Source organism: Hypanus sabinus, chromosome 3, assembly GCF_030144855.1.
Source record: "Hypanus sabinus isolate sHypSab1 chromosome 3, sHypSab1.hap1, whole genome shotgun sequence".
In the NCBI taxonomy this organism is placed as follows: domain Eukaryota; kingdom Metazoa; phylum Chordata; class Chondrichthyes; order Myliobatiformes; family Dasyatidae; genus Hypanus; species Hypanus sabinus.
Genome location: NC_082708.1, coordinates 15,006,222 through 15,021,505, shown reverse-complemented (window position 1 = coordinate 15,021,505; position 15,284 = coordinate 15,006,222). Strand labels below are relative to the sequence as shown.

General features: G+C 42.9%; 1 long non-coding RNA gene across 1 annotated transcript in view; it reads left to right on the top strand.

Moving 5' to 3' along the window:
* Positions 1-15,284, top strand: part of LOC132390716 (uncharacterized) — an 80,378-nt gene that overhangs the window by 52,462 nt on the left and 12,632 nt on the right. The window contains exons 4-5 of the long non-coding RNA XR_009510987.1: positions 12,846-13,011; positions 14,483-14,660. This is a non-coding gene — a long non-coding RNA (uncharacterized LOC132390716). The remainder of the gene's footprint in view (positions 1-12,845; positions 13,012-14,482; positions 14,661-15,284) is intronic.

The following is a 15,284-nucleotide window of genomic DNA, read 5'->3' as shown; positions in this document are numbered from 1 at the left end:
TCCCTCATTTTCCCTACATTCAATTGCTTTCTTGTCCAGATCTGATGAAAAGTCTTTGACTTGAAATATTCTCCCATTCTCCTTCCACAGATGCTGCCTGATCTGCTATTTCTAGCATTGATCTCGATGAAGGGTCTCAGCCCAAAACGTCAACTCTTCACTCCCCTCCTTAGATGCTGCCTAACCTGCTGATTTCCTCCAGCACTTTTGTGTGTTACTCTGGGCTTCCAGTATCTTCAGAATCTCTTGTGTTTATGCCTAGCATCTTCTGCTTTTAATTTCTCATTGCCCCATTATAGAAAGATGTATAGGAGGTGCAGCAGAGGTTTACAGACTGCTGTCTGGATTAGAGAGCATGTGTTATGAAGAGAGGTTGGACAAACTTGGGTTGTTTTCTCCAGAGTGGTAGAGCCCAAGGGGAGATCTGATAAAGTTTTTTTTTAATTGTGAGAGGCATAGACAGAGCATGCAGCTGCTATTTTTTTTCCCCAGAATTTAAGTGTCTACTACCAGAAGGCATGAGATGGAACGTTGAAAGAGACGTGCAGGAAAAGTTTTTTTTTACAGAGAGAGCAATGCATGCCTAGAATGAGATACCAAAGGGTGATGACACAGGTACAGTAAATAGAGATAAACATAAAAGACTCAGTGTAAAGCATTGGCAGAGACAGACAACCAAGGTGCAAAAGACAATACCCTTCAAATCTACAAAGAAAATAAATAAATAAGCACTGAATATCTAGAATATGAGTTGCAGAGTCCTTAAAAAAATGAGTCCATAGGTCATTCTGGGGTGTTTGGAGTTATAAACTGGTGGATGAGCATGTGCCTCCAAAAACATTGTGCATTCCCAAACCAAAAGCTGTCAAGGTTTGTAGTCTGCTGAGGGATAGATCCATGGCATTTTAGTCTAGCGACCTACGTCTGTATAAGAAAACCAGGTGTGACTTATGGAGGGCTATTTCAAGACCCAAGAAACAATTCTGAGAGAGGTTGGAGGTGACATCAGATCCACGTCAACTCTGGCAGGGTTTGCAGGCCATTGCTTCCTACAAAGCAAGACCCATCATCGTGAATGACAGCGACGCTTCACTACCAAGTGAGCTCAATGTGTTTTATGCTTGCTTTGAAAGGGAGAATAAAACCACTGCTGCGAGGATCTCCACTGTACTCAGTGACTGACATCAGAGGCCGACGTCAGACTGTCTTTCAAGAGGGTGAACCCTCACAAGACGGCAGGGCTCGATCAAATACCTGGTAAGGGTCTGAAAACCTGTGCCAACCAGCTGATGGGGGTATTCAAAGACAATTTCAATCTCTCATTGCTACATTCAGGAGTTCCCACCTGCTTCAAAAGGCAACAATTATACCAATGTCCAAGAAGAGCAGTATGAGCTGCCTCATCAACTATCATCCAGGAGCATTCACGTCTACAATGATTGAATGCTGTGAGAAGTTGTTAACAGCTGGAATCAACTCCTGTCTCAGCAAGGACCTGGACCCACTGCAATTTGCCTACTGCCACAATAGGTCTATAGTAGACACGATCTCAAGGGCTCTCCACGTGGTCTTGGATCATCTGAACAATGCAAATATCTATGTCAGGATGCTATTTATTGACTGTAGCTCAGCATTTAGCATCAGCATTCCTACATTCCTGATCGAAAAGCTACAGAATGTGGGCCTCCATTCCTCATCTCTGCAACTGGATCCTTAACTTCCTAATCAGGAGACCACAATCTGTGTGGATTGGAATAACGTCTCCACCTTGCTGACAATCAACACTGGCACATCACAAGGATGTATGCTTAGCCCACTGCTCTACTCTCTCTACACCCATGATTGTGTGGCTAGGCATAGCTCAAACACCATCTATAAATTTGCTGATGATACAGCCATTGTTGGCAGAATATCACATGAAAGGGTGTAACAGGACTGAGATATACCAACTAGCGGAGTGGTGCCACAGCAACAATCTTGCACTCGGCATCAGTAAGTCCAAAGGGCTGATTGTGGACTTCAGAAAAGGTAAGATGAGGGAAAATAAACCAATCCTCACAGAGGCGTCAGAAGTGGAGGGAGTGCACAATTTCAAATTCCTGGATGTCAATATCTCTGAGGACCTAACCAGAACACAAGATCTTGATGCAACTATAAAGAAGGCAAGGCAGTGGCTATATTTCACTAGGAGTTGGAGGAAATTTGGTTTGTCACCTAAAAGCCCCAAGAACTTCTACAAATGTACCATGGTGCTCGCAGGCTGCATCACCATCTGGTATTGAGGACTACTGCACAAGACTGAAGTAAGTTGCCGAAACTTATATAAATTACTCAGCTCCAACATGGGTACTAGCCTCCACAGTATTTAAGATATCTTCAAGGAGCGGTGCCTTGGGAAGGCAGTATCCATCATTAAGGACTCCCACCAACCAGGACATGTCTTCTTCTCATTGTTCCCATCAGGAAGGAGGTATAGAATCCTGAAAACACACATTCAGCGATTCAGGAACAGCTTCTTCCCCTCTGCCATCCAATTTCTAAATGGGCTGATCCCATGAACACTACCCTACTACTTTTTTATTTGATTTTTTTTTGCACTACTTACTTTAACTCAGCTGGTTGGCATCAGCTCCAGACTTTGAGGTAAATGGTCCCGAGTTTGAATCCGGCCGGCTCCTTTCACGCTTTTCATTTGTGCTGGGTTGAGTGTCAAGTTAGCACCTCGGCCTTGATAAAAGCAGTCAAATGCAAAAATGCCACCCAATGCACCACAAAGCATGCAAAGGAACAATAACTTATTTTAATGTAACTATTTAATAGACATATATACTTACTTTTTTCTCTCTATATTTATTTATCATGTATACTTTTCATTGTAAAGCTAACAAATTTCATGACATACTTTGGTGATTTTAAATCTGATTCTGATTGTTCAAGACCCATGATGAACTGTGTGGTATCCACTATTTTTTTGTAGATTTCCCATTCAAGGTTATTGCTGTTTCCATAACAGACTGTGATGCAACCAGCCAGTGTACTCTCCTTCATGCATATATAGAAGTTTGCCACCATTGTAGATGACATGGTGAACCTGCACAGACTTCTATGAAAGTAGAGGCGTTGCTGTGCCTCCTTTGAAATGGTAGTTTCATGCTGGACACAGGACAGATCCTCTGAAGTAATAACACTGAGGATTTTAATGTCGCTGACTCTTTCCATCTCTGAACCCCTGATGTATTCTGGCTCATGGACTTCTGGTTTCCTCCACATTTAATCAATAATTAGATCTTTGGTTTCACCGACATTAAGTGTCCTAGAGAATGGCTCTACTCTGTGTCTTAAAGGTTCTGATCCTAAACCAAGTGGACAGGGAACAGAGGAATCAATGGGAACATGCACAGAACAGCACAGGAAACGGCCCTTCAACCCAACATGTCTGTGCTGACCATAATGCCAATTTAACTAATCCCAACAGCCTACACATTTTTCCAGTAACATGGCAGCTTGTTTGGACACAGCAGCCTCTCAGATACCAACCAACAGTGTTTTTCTCTTTGTTAAATGTTTTTTTCTGATTGCAAGACTATACTGGAATCCAAGAACTGCAGGTCTACCCCATTGATCAGAACAGGGTGTTGACGGAGCTGGCAGGCAGGTCAAAGGAGGTTGCCAGCATGTTGGAGCAGCTGCACTGGGTTTGTAGCAGCTGGCCAATGTGCAGACTGTGTTGCTACCTGCTCCTTGAAGCCATTGGAGTTGGTGTGCAAAGGTGGTATGCAGTATATCCATAGGTGATTGTCTTGTACATTTCTCGTGCAATCGCAAGACCCTGTTGGACATTGATAAAGTAAGAAGCTGCAGGCCTGTTTCCCTCCTTTGCTGGGGTGACAAGTGGTGGGAAAGCTGTGTGGCCTCAGTTGTAGCAAGAACTAGGGCTCAAGCCGTGGGCTTGCCTGCTGCTGTCCAGGTGAGCAGATGCCGGAGGCGTGCTCTGTTGGGATTTGGCTTCTCGCATCGGTGCTGCCTTCCATTGTTCAATTGTTGCAATGACAGGCTGAATTGCATGTGTCTGCACGCTGACGGTAACTGTACCGTCAATTAGCAAGACATGTCACTAAAGAGTCTTGGGCTAAATATGTGTTTTGCTGCATGACTATGTTTTTTCTTGCTCATATTATGAAAGTGCTGTGTACTTCTTGCACATTGGCTGCAGATGAACACTGTTTAATTTGGCTGTGTTGATGTATGGTTGAATGATAACTAAACTTGAATTTGATGGTGCATATCTCTCTGTTCCAGGTATTCCCAACCTGGGGTCCATGTGCCCCTTGATTAATGGCATAAAATTCCCAATTCCCTGCCTGTTCGTGTGACTGCCTTTTGGATCTATGTACTCACTTCATTTGGAATGCTGTTGCTTTCTTTTAGTTTATTGTTTGCATGGTTTCTGCTTTTTCTCTCTCTAGGCACTGGACATTGGTCTTTTTTTTAATTGGGTTTCTTTGGGTTCCTTGTTTTGTGGTTGCCTGTAAGCAGGCAAATCTCAAGGTTGTTTAACTTATACATACTTTGACAATGTGTACTTAGAACTTTGAAACATTCTATCATATGTGCCTCTATCATCTCTCCTGCTGAAAGACCATAAGATAAGGAGCAGAATTAGGCCTTTCGGCCAATCGAATCTGAACTGGCATTCAATCATGATTGATCAATTGCCCCTCTCAACTCCATGCTCCTGCCTTGTCTCCATAACCTTTGATGCCCTTACTAATCGAGGACATAGCAACCCCACTTTAAATATATACTCAATGACTTGTCATCACAGCTGTCTGTGGCAATGAATTCCACAGATTCACCAGCCTCTGGCCAAAGAAATTCCTCCTCATCTCTTCTAAATGGACATCCTTCTGCTCTGAGGCTGAATCTTCTGTTATGTTCCAAATGTGTCCCAGTGTGTTTCAAGAATAATTCTGTGTCTGTTCCAGGAATACAGAATGATTACCGGAGATGTTCTGAGTCCTTAGAAAGGCACAGACCAAGCACAGGTCAAGCCAAAGACATTCTAAAAATTTATAACCATTGAATTTGTTTTTTCTAAAGTTGTTCAGTTTGCCAATGACAATTTCCCACACTCTTTGATGAAGTCTGCTTAAAATCAATGTTTCTTAGCAACAAACCTCTTCCTACGTTCACGCATCATCGTGTCACACTTCATTGAGCTGACAGAGTTCCACAGCATCTCTGGGCTTGTAGCATCCAGAGCCGATGGTGTAGCTTGACAATATTTGCAACAGATAATCCATTTACAGGTTTGGATTTTCAGAAATACTTCGGATTTTTACTTGACATTCAAGTTTATTGTCACCTGTCTCTACATATATACGTCCAGACAAAATAATGTTCCCCTTGACCACGGGGCACACACAAAACAATATCACATGAGCACATAAAACAAAATATTCCCAGAAGTGTTGTTAAAATAGATTTCTAAGTTCAACGTTCAAAGTAAATTTTATTATCAAAGTACATGCAGTATATGTCACCATATACAATCCTGGGCACAGTCTGCAGATCTATAGAACAGTAACTATAACAGGATCAATGAAAGGTTAACCAGAGTTCAGAAGACAACAAACTTGGCAAATGCAAATATAAATAAATAGCAATAAATAATGAGAGCATGAGATGAAGACTCCTTGAAAGTGAGTCCATTGGTTATGGGAACATTTCAATGATGAGGCAATTGAAGTTGAGTTAAGTTATCCCCTTTGGTTCAAGAGGATATGTTATTGCCAAAGTGTGTATATTGCACAGTGCAGGTAAAGAATACAGTAAACAGCTGGCTGTCAATGACGAGACATTGGAGGAGACAGGATATTCATTAGTTTCACAGCCTGAGTGAAGAAGCTGTTATCCACTCTGGCGGTGTTCATCCAGATGCTCCTGTACCACCTCCCTCCTTCCTGACGGCTCAAAGACATTGTGGGATGGCTGGTTGGGATCCTCAACAACACTTTGAGCCCTTCATATAAAATGCTGCAGGTAACTGTCACAGGTGGTGGGAGGACAGGGGACGGGGAGGAAGAGACTTGGCCTTTCAGGTCAATTAATCAGAAGCAGAATCACGGTTTTATTATCACTGTTGTCCTGAAAATAGTTGCTTTGCAACAGCTGTATAGTTCAATACATTATAAAATACTATAGGCTGCAATAAAAAATATATAAGAAATAAATAAGTTGTGCAAAAAGTGAGCAAAGTAGTGAGCTTGTGTTCATAAGTTTAGGGACTGTTCAGAATTCTTATGCAAAAAGGAAGAAGCTGTTCTTAAACTGTTGAGTGTGCATCTTCAGGCTCCTGTACCTCCTCCCTGATGCTGGTAATGAGGAGAGGGCAGGAGCTGGATGGTGAGGCTCCTTAATGATGAATGCCACCTTCTTGAGACACAACCATCTGAACATATCCTTGATGGTGGGGAGGCTTGTGCCCGTGATGGAGCTGGTTGAGTATATAGACCTATGCGGCCTCTTTTGATATGCTGACTCCATAACAGGCAATGATGCAACCAGTTAGAATGAAAAACTTTGCTAGTTTTTGGGGACATACTAAATCTCCTGAAACTCCCAATGAACTATAGCTGCTGGTGTGCCTTCTTCATGATTGCATCAATGTGTTGGGTCCAGGATAGATCCTCTGAGACTTTGACACCCAGAAACCTGAAGCTGTTCACCCTTTCCGCCACTGGCCATTGGATGAGGACCGGTGTGCGTTCTTCCAACCTCCCCTTCCTGAAGCCTACAATCAATTCCTTGGTTTTACTGACACTGAGTGCAAAGTTGCTGTGACTTTGCCGATCTATCTCACCCCTGCAATGCCACCTTGCCACCATCTGAGATTCTCCCAACAATTGTAGTATCATCAGCAAATTTATCGATGGTGTTTGAACTGTGTCCAGGTACACAGTCAGGAGAACAGTGAGAATAGAGTAGTGGGCCAAGCAGGCATCCTTGCATTGGGCCTGTGTTGATAGTCAGCAAGGAGGAAATGTTATTTCTGATCCACACTGGTGAATATGGACAGAGAGGGGGGTGGGGGGTCGTGTTTAAAGACATAGTACACTGTGTAAAAAGAAAAGTCAAAGAGAAATGAATAGCTTTGCTTGTCACACACAGCACTGTTCATAAGTCTTAGCTAGGGCTCCTAAAACCTTTGCACGGTACTGTAGTAATCTTATGCTTTGCACTGCTGCCATAAATAAACAAATTTCCTGACATATGTGAGTGATGATAAGCCTGATTCTGATATGGGTCTCTATTGTGGACTGAGGGTGGGAAGGGGCAGGGAGAGGGGAAAAGGGGAAAGGAGAGGGGAGGGAGCAGGAAGCACCAGAGAGACATTCTGTAATAATCAATAAACTAGATGCTTGGAATCAGATTACCTTGCGTCATGTCTCAGAGGTGGGTATGTCCTACATGCACGCCACCCTCTCCCTGGCACTCCTTATCTGCCGCCTGTTCCACACCCCTCCGCCAGTGCTTTACCTTCAGCATTTTCGACATACTTTTCTCCAACCAGACTGACAAACTCAATCTCCGTTACACGTTGACAAATACAGTACTATTCAAAAGTCTTAGGCTATATATACGTGCCTAAGACATTTGCACAGTACCATATACATACATTGAACATTGAAACATACAGTAAAATGCTTAACTTCTGTCGAATCAAATCAGCAAGAATTGTGTTCAGTCCAGCCTGTTCAGAATCAGATTTAATATCATCGGCATATTTCGTGAAATTTGTTAACTTTATGGCAGCAGTACAATGAAATACATGATAAATAAATACAGAGGAAAAAACCGAGTTGCATTAAGTATATATGTGTCTATTAAATAGTTATGTTGAAGTAAGTAATGCAAAATAACTGAAATAAATAAATGTTTCTGACACAACATAGCATGCCCACAGGTTACTGAACCTAATCCTAACTTGGAATGTGTGAGGAAACTGGAGCACCTGTAAAAAATGTGCAGAGCAGTTGCCATACCAAGCTGCTATGCATCCAGACAGATCACATTCTACGGTGCATCGATAAAATTTAGTATGCTTCAATGGGAGCACACTGAATTCCTTTAGTATTCCGAGGAAGCAGAGGAATGGGTGAGATTTTGTGGCTGTGACGTCAACGTAATTGGATGAGAATCTATAAATATCTGCCTTAAATATACCCAATGACGTGGCCTCCACAGCTGCCTGTGGTAACAAATTCCATAGATTCACCATTCTCTGGCGAAAAAAATTCCTTTTCATCTCCATTCTAAAAGGACGCCCCTCTGTTCTTAGGATGTGTCCTCTGGTCCTAAATTCCCCCACCATAGGAAACATTCTCTCCACATCCACTCTATTGAGGCCTTCCAACACACAATAGGTTTCAATGAGGTCACCACTCATTCTTCTGACTTCCAATGAGTAGAGGCCCAGAGCCATCAAATGCTCCTCATATGACAAACCATTCAATCCTGGAATCATTTTTGTGAACTTCCTTTGAATCCTCTCTAATGTCAGCACATCCATTCCTAAATAAGTGTCCAAAACTGCTCATAATAATCTAAGTGAGGCCTTACCAGTATCTTATAAAACCTCAGCATTGCATTGAAGTGAAAGAAAGTAAAAGCTGCTTGACAGTGAACTGTGACGTGAGGCATCAATTCTTCAACTCTCATTTTTCATGAGGCAGTTTTTCTCAATAGGAAGCCTCCCGCTGAAGAGTACAGATGCAATGACATAATCACTGTGGAAATATGCCATTTTGATACAGCACATACTAATAATGATGGAACCATTCTACTGTTCCACCACAGTACATAGAACATAGAAGAGTACAGCACAGGAACAGGCTGTTCAGCCCACAATTTTGTGCCAAACCAACTAAAAAACAAATCAAAAACACTCAAACACTAATCCCTCCTACCTACACTATGTCTATGTTCTTCCATCTTCCTTACATCCTATCCAATTGTCTCTTCTAAAATATTCGTGTCTACCATAATACCAGGCAACACGTTCCAGGCATCTGTGGCTCTTGGAGTGATAAATGTACCCCTGGAACCTACCTCATCTCACCTTCAATGCATGCCCTCTGGTATTAGACCTCTCAACTCTGGGAAACAGATCATTTCTGTCCACTCTATCTATCATTCTCATAATACCTCTATCAGATCTCTCCTCAGCCTCACTCCAGAGAAATCAGCCCAAGTTTATCCAGCCTCGTGTGATAGCTCATGCCCACTAAACCAGCCAACATCCTGGTAAACCTCTTCTGTACCCTCTCCAAATCCTTCTTATAGTGCGGTGACTACTATAGTCTCAGAAAATGATTCTGGGATTGAAAGGCTCATCATATGAAGAGCGTTTGATGGCTCTCGGCCTGTGCTCCTCGGAATTCAGAAGAGTTGGGGTGGTGGGGGGGGGGGTGTTGGATCTCATTGAAACCAATCGACTGTTGAACGAACTCACAGAGTGAGTGTGGAGAGGATGTTTCCCATGGTGGGGAAATCTACGACCAGAGGACACAGTTCAGAATAGAGGGACATCTATTTAGAATGGAATGAGGAAGAATTGTTTGAGTCAGAGAGTGGTGAACCTGTGGAATTCATTGCCATAGGTGGCAGTGGAGGCCAAGTAATTAGATATATGAGGTTCATAGTTTTATGATTGTTCAGTGCATGAACAGAAGGTGGGAGATTGGGGCTGAGAGGGAAGTGCATCAGCCATAATTAACGGTGGAACATACATGTTGGGCCAAATATCCTAATTCTTCTCCTATATCTTATGGTCTAAACCATGCCAACTTCAGCCTATTTTATCATGTGCCTTCAAGTACTCTGAAAGCATATCCTTAACAATGAACTCCGACACCTTCCCAACCACTGAGGTCAGAATAACCAGCCTACCTCTCCTTTCTTGAGGAGTGGGGTGGCGTTTGCAATTTTCCGGTCCCCTGGAATCATGCCAAAATCTATTGATTCTTGAAAGATCATTACTAATGCCCCCATAATCTCTTCAGCTACCCCTTTCAGAATCCTGCTGTGTAGACTATCTTGTCCAGGTGATTTATCTACCTTCAGACCTTTCATTTTCCCAAACACCTCCTCCCTAGTAATGGCAACTTCACTCATTTCTGACCCCTGGTGCTCTCCACCTTCCAGCATTCTGCTAAGATCTCCTACAGTGAAGACTGATGCAAAATACCTACTCAGTTCTTCCACCATTTCCTTTTCCCCCATTACTACCTCATTTCTCCCCTGGTCGGATATCTATGCTTGCCTCCCTTTTGCACTTTAATATCTGAATAAATGGTTTCTCTTTAATACTATTGGGGGAGATGATAGGCAGGTGAGGAGAAGAGGTAGGAGGCTAGATTGGAGAATAAAAGAAGGAGGAGGGAAAAAATTGTCAGTTGGAGAAATCGATATTCATTCCATCAGATTAGAGTCTACCTAGATGGAATATGAGGTGTTGCTCCTCCACTCTGACCGTGGCATCATTGTGGCAAAAGAGGAGGCCATGGACCAACATGGCAGAACAGGAATGAGGATAGGAATTGAAATGGTTGGCAACCGCAAAGTTCCTTTTTTGGCAGATGGAGAGAGAGTGCTTGACGAAGCAGTACCCCAATTTACGACACCTGTCAGCAATGTGGAGGAAGCTGCATTGGGGACACAGGACACAGTAAATGACCCAGAAGGTCCACTGGCGGAGTATTGCCTCACCTTAAAGACGGTTTGGGGCCCTGATTGGAAGTCAGAGAGGAGGTGAATGGACAGGTGTATCATTTCAGTCACTTGCAGGGTATGTGCCAGAAGGGAGATTAGTCGGGAGGGATGAATTGACAAGGGAAATACTGACAGAGTGATCCCTGCAGAAAGCAGATTATGGTGGGGGGGTGGGAGGGAGAGGTAAAAATGTGTTTGGTGGTAGGATCCCGTTGAAGATGGTGGAGTTGTGGTGAATGAAGTGTTGAATGTGGAGGCTCATGGTGTGGTAGGTGAGGACAAAATGAACTCTATCCCTGTTAAGGAGGTAGGAAAATGGGATAGGTGCATATTCGGGAAATGCAGGAGGTACTGGGTGAGGAAGGGAAACCCCATTCTTTGAAGAAAGAGGACATCTCTGATATCTGGAAAGGAAAGCTGTATCCTGGGAGCAGATCCAGCAGAGACAAAGGATCTGAGAAAAGGGAATAGCAGTTCTACAGGAGATAGGGAGGGAAGAGGTATACTCGAGATAATGTCAGTAGACAGCTTGTATCCAGAGATGGAGACAGAGAGATCCAGAAGGTGTCAAAAATTTACCAAGTGAATTTAAGAGCAGGGTGGAAGTTGGAGGCAAAGTTGATGAAGTTGACTGGCCTAGCTTGGATGTATGAAGTAGCAGCAATGCAGGTATCAGTGTAGCGCAGGAAGAGCTGGGGAGCATTATCGCAGAAGGTTTGGAACCTGGGCTGTTCTGCGCAGCCAAATATAGCCAAATACCGTGTAGCCATTAGTCTTATAGCAGGGGGAAAGAAGCTGTCCTGAAGCTTGTTCATACATGTTTTTGGGTTTGATGCTCCGAATCAGAATCAGGCTTAATATCAGTGGCATACATTGTGAAATTTCCTGTATGTAGCAGTGTTACGAATGTGCCACAACTCTGAGGGGCCAAAGGGTACAAAGTAGCCCCCTCCTTTGTGAGAATCGCAAGATCGCTATTAATTCGGGTCTGGGACCCAGGAAATGAGAGAGAGACATGCAGAACACACAGGTTTGGAGTGTGTCCTGGCCTCCGAAAGGCGGAACCATTGATAACGGCTATTGTCTCTTGGAGACAGAATTGTGTATTGAGTACTGTACTATTCATTGAAGCCCTCAGGAAATGAACAGAGGGGGCTGGTTGAGGGATTGCATCATCCCAACCTGATTGACGTCTGAGACCCCGTGAGTAAGGATAAAAGAGGGTCTGGGGAACAACCCCTTTAGACGCACCAGGAGAAACGCTAGAAGTCCCTTGACAGCGTTTACTAGCGACAGCCGGTGGGGCTCGCGTGCGTCCTTTTCCTTGGCCTAGGAATTGGCGGGCTTCCACAGAACGGCTTAGCTAAAGGACCGACTACAAAAAACGGAACTCTCGAAGGATCGACATCATAAAAAGGAAAAGCTGGCAAGTTTTAAAAATCTGTCTCTTGACTCCAACCAAAGGCTGCAGCCTGAATGAACTAAGTGACTTTGATATTTCCATCCGACAATACATTATCCCCTAGACAACAATAGAGCTTATTTCTTATTAATTATCATCATACCCGCACTTTTAGAGTTAGTATTGACGACGTATATTATCTGTATGTTTGCCAATGATATTATTTTTGTGTATTTTTACCAATAAATTCTGTTAAAAATAGTACCATCAGACTTCAACGGACCTCTCTATCTTTGCTGGTAAGTGACCCAGTTACGGGGTTCGTAACAGCAGCAATACAATGCAATACATAATAATAAAAAATGTGAATAAAATATGTGTAAAAAATATATAAAATTAAATAAGTAGTGCAAAAAAATAGTGACAGCAACAAGTTATTCTAGCAGCAAGGAAGAGCACATTTCTTTTTTGTTACATTTTGAGAAAACTTAATGCCAAAATGGATTTTTAAATCTCCTATTACTTGATACAGAAGCATTTGCTGACATTTGAAACCCTGCCAAGTATGTGGTAACTACCTGTGACTTTATTATTAGTTCTTGTATGACCAGAATGTAAACATCCCACCAGCATAGCATTCTTAAAATACTGTTTCATTTTCACTTTACAGGATGCGGGTATAGCTGACGTTTGTTGCACTGGACCAGGCTGTGTCCACCTCTTTCTGTAGCATTTCCATTCCTGCCCTTTGATGTTTCCACACCAGGCCGTGATGCAACCGGTCAGGATACTCTCCACTGTGCACTAATGGAGTGGGGCTGTGCAACAGGATAGTGGTGAGCACAACTCTTTTCAGTACCAACGACTTGGGTTCAATTCCCGCCGCCGTCTGTAAGGAGTTTGTTTGTGCGTTCTCCCCACGATCGCATGCGTTTCCTCCAGGTGCTCCGGTTTTCTCCCACAGTCCAAAGACGTGCCGGTTGGAAGGTTAATTGGTCCTTGTCAACTGGGGGTTGCTAGGCGGTGCTGCTGAAAAGATCGGAAAAGCCCATTCCGCACTGCATCTCAATAAATAAAAAAAGTTTGTCAGAGCTTTTGGTGACATGCAAAATCTATGCACACCTGTACGTAGAGGCGCTGTCATGCCTTCTTTGTGATGATGCTTATTGACTAGTCCCAGGACAGATCCTCTGGTATGATAATGTCAGGGAAATTAAACCAACTGACCCTTTCCACTTCCATTCCCTTCATGGAGTTCCAGCTGGAGTTGATGATCAGTACGTCAGTTCTGCTGACGTTAAGTGGGAGTTTGTTGTGGCAAGTCCCAACCAGATTTTCAATCTCCCTGCTACTGTATATGCTGGTTTGTCGTCACCACCTTTGATTCGGCCTGTGACAGCGAACTTAAATATGCTGCTGCTACTTAGGATCACAATGATGTATAAAGTGAGTAGAGCAGGAACTAAGCACACAGCCTTATGGTGGACCTGTACCTGTGAGTGTGAAGGTCATGCACTTGCCAATCCATACTAATTAAGGTTTGCCACTGAGGAAATCAACGGTAGTGTGTTAACTCTCAGTTTCCTCTTACTCATGAGTCCATTTTTAAAACTTAATTAATCCCATCTTCAAATGGTGGGCTCAAGTCCCACTCCTGAGACTTATGCAAAGATCAAGGTTGATGATACAACTGTTGAGAAGTGGTCTTTCCATTGAGGTGTAAAACTAAATGAATATAAAAGGTTACATAGTGCTGGCTTGAAACAGGCCCATGTCAATGCAGATCTTTATTTCTTAACCAGTGTTACCTAAAAATGATTTTCTCATTATTGACTTGCTAGATTTTATTTATCCATCTATCTATCTATTTATTTATATTATGTACATATTTATGTATTTATATATTTATAGAGATAGAGTGTGGAGTAAGCCCAGCCTGTGCTGCCAGCATTCTCCCACCTTAACCCTAGTCTAATCATAGGGCAATTTACAATAACCAACTAACCTACCAACCACTACGTCTTTGGACCCACGGGAGGAAACTGCAGCAACCGTTGGTAATCCACACATTCACAGGGAGGATGTACAGACTCTTTACACTGGAACTGAACTCCAAACTCCAGTGCCCTGAGCTGTCGTAGTGCTGCACTAACCGTTATGCTACCGTGGTGCCCCAATAGCATCCTGCTATGTTAATTATTTTCTATTTAGTGACACAGGCTCTTCCAGCCCATAATGCTACCCTGTGCATCTACACCTATGTGACCAAGTACCATACTAACTCGTACGTCTTTGGATTGTTGGCAGAAACCAGAGTAACCGGAGGAAAGCTGTGCGATTATAGGGAGAACATACAAACCCCTCACAGGCAGTGGGAATTAAACGCAGGTCACCGGCACTAACCACTACAGTACATTGCTGCCCTTTTGGAATCTTACTGTTCACAAACTGGCTAATAATTTCTCCATATTACAATGGTACCCAGGTGAGGATCTGAATATTACTAAATAAGTGTAAGTGGTTTCAGTTTTTACACCCCGAGGCTAATTCTATAGAGTCGTTGAAATTCTGGTGTTACTTAGTAATTTAAGGTTCATGGAATGTGAGAAGATTTGAAGCATTTTTCATGAGTCTTCCAAAACTTCCCAACCAGGAACCCATGAGGGATCCCTAAGTCTTCCACGGACCTGCCTGCACTGGAGTTTCTCCACAGGCTTTCCTTGGATTCAATCTTAACTCTCATTTGCACTTACATCTGTAAATTTCGATCTACTAAGGCAGGGGTTCCCAATCTGGCATCCATGGACCCCTTGATAAGGCTCCATGACATAAAAAGTTTGGGAGTCCCTGCTCTAAGGGTTTGGCATATATATTCCAAAACCTATGGTCTCACTTTCAAGGAATCTACAACTCATACTCTGTATGTAGTTATTTATTTGTTGATTATTTGTACAGTTTATCTACTTGTCAATCTTTGGTTTTTCATTGATTCTGCAGCATTTCTTTGTCTTGCTGTGAATGCCTGCAAGAATATTAATCCGAGGTGGCATTCTCTATACTGTAGGTACCTTGACAACAAATTTACTTTGAACTTGGACTTTTAGATTAA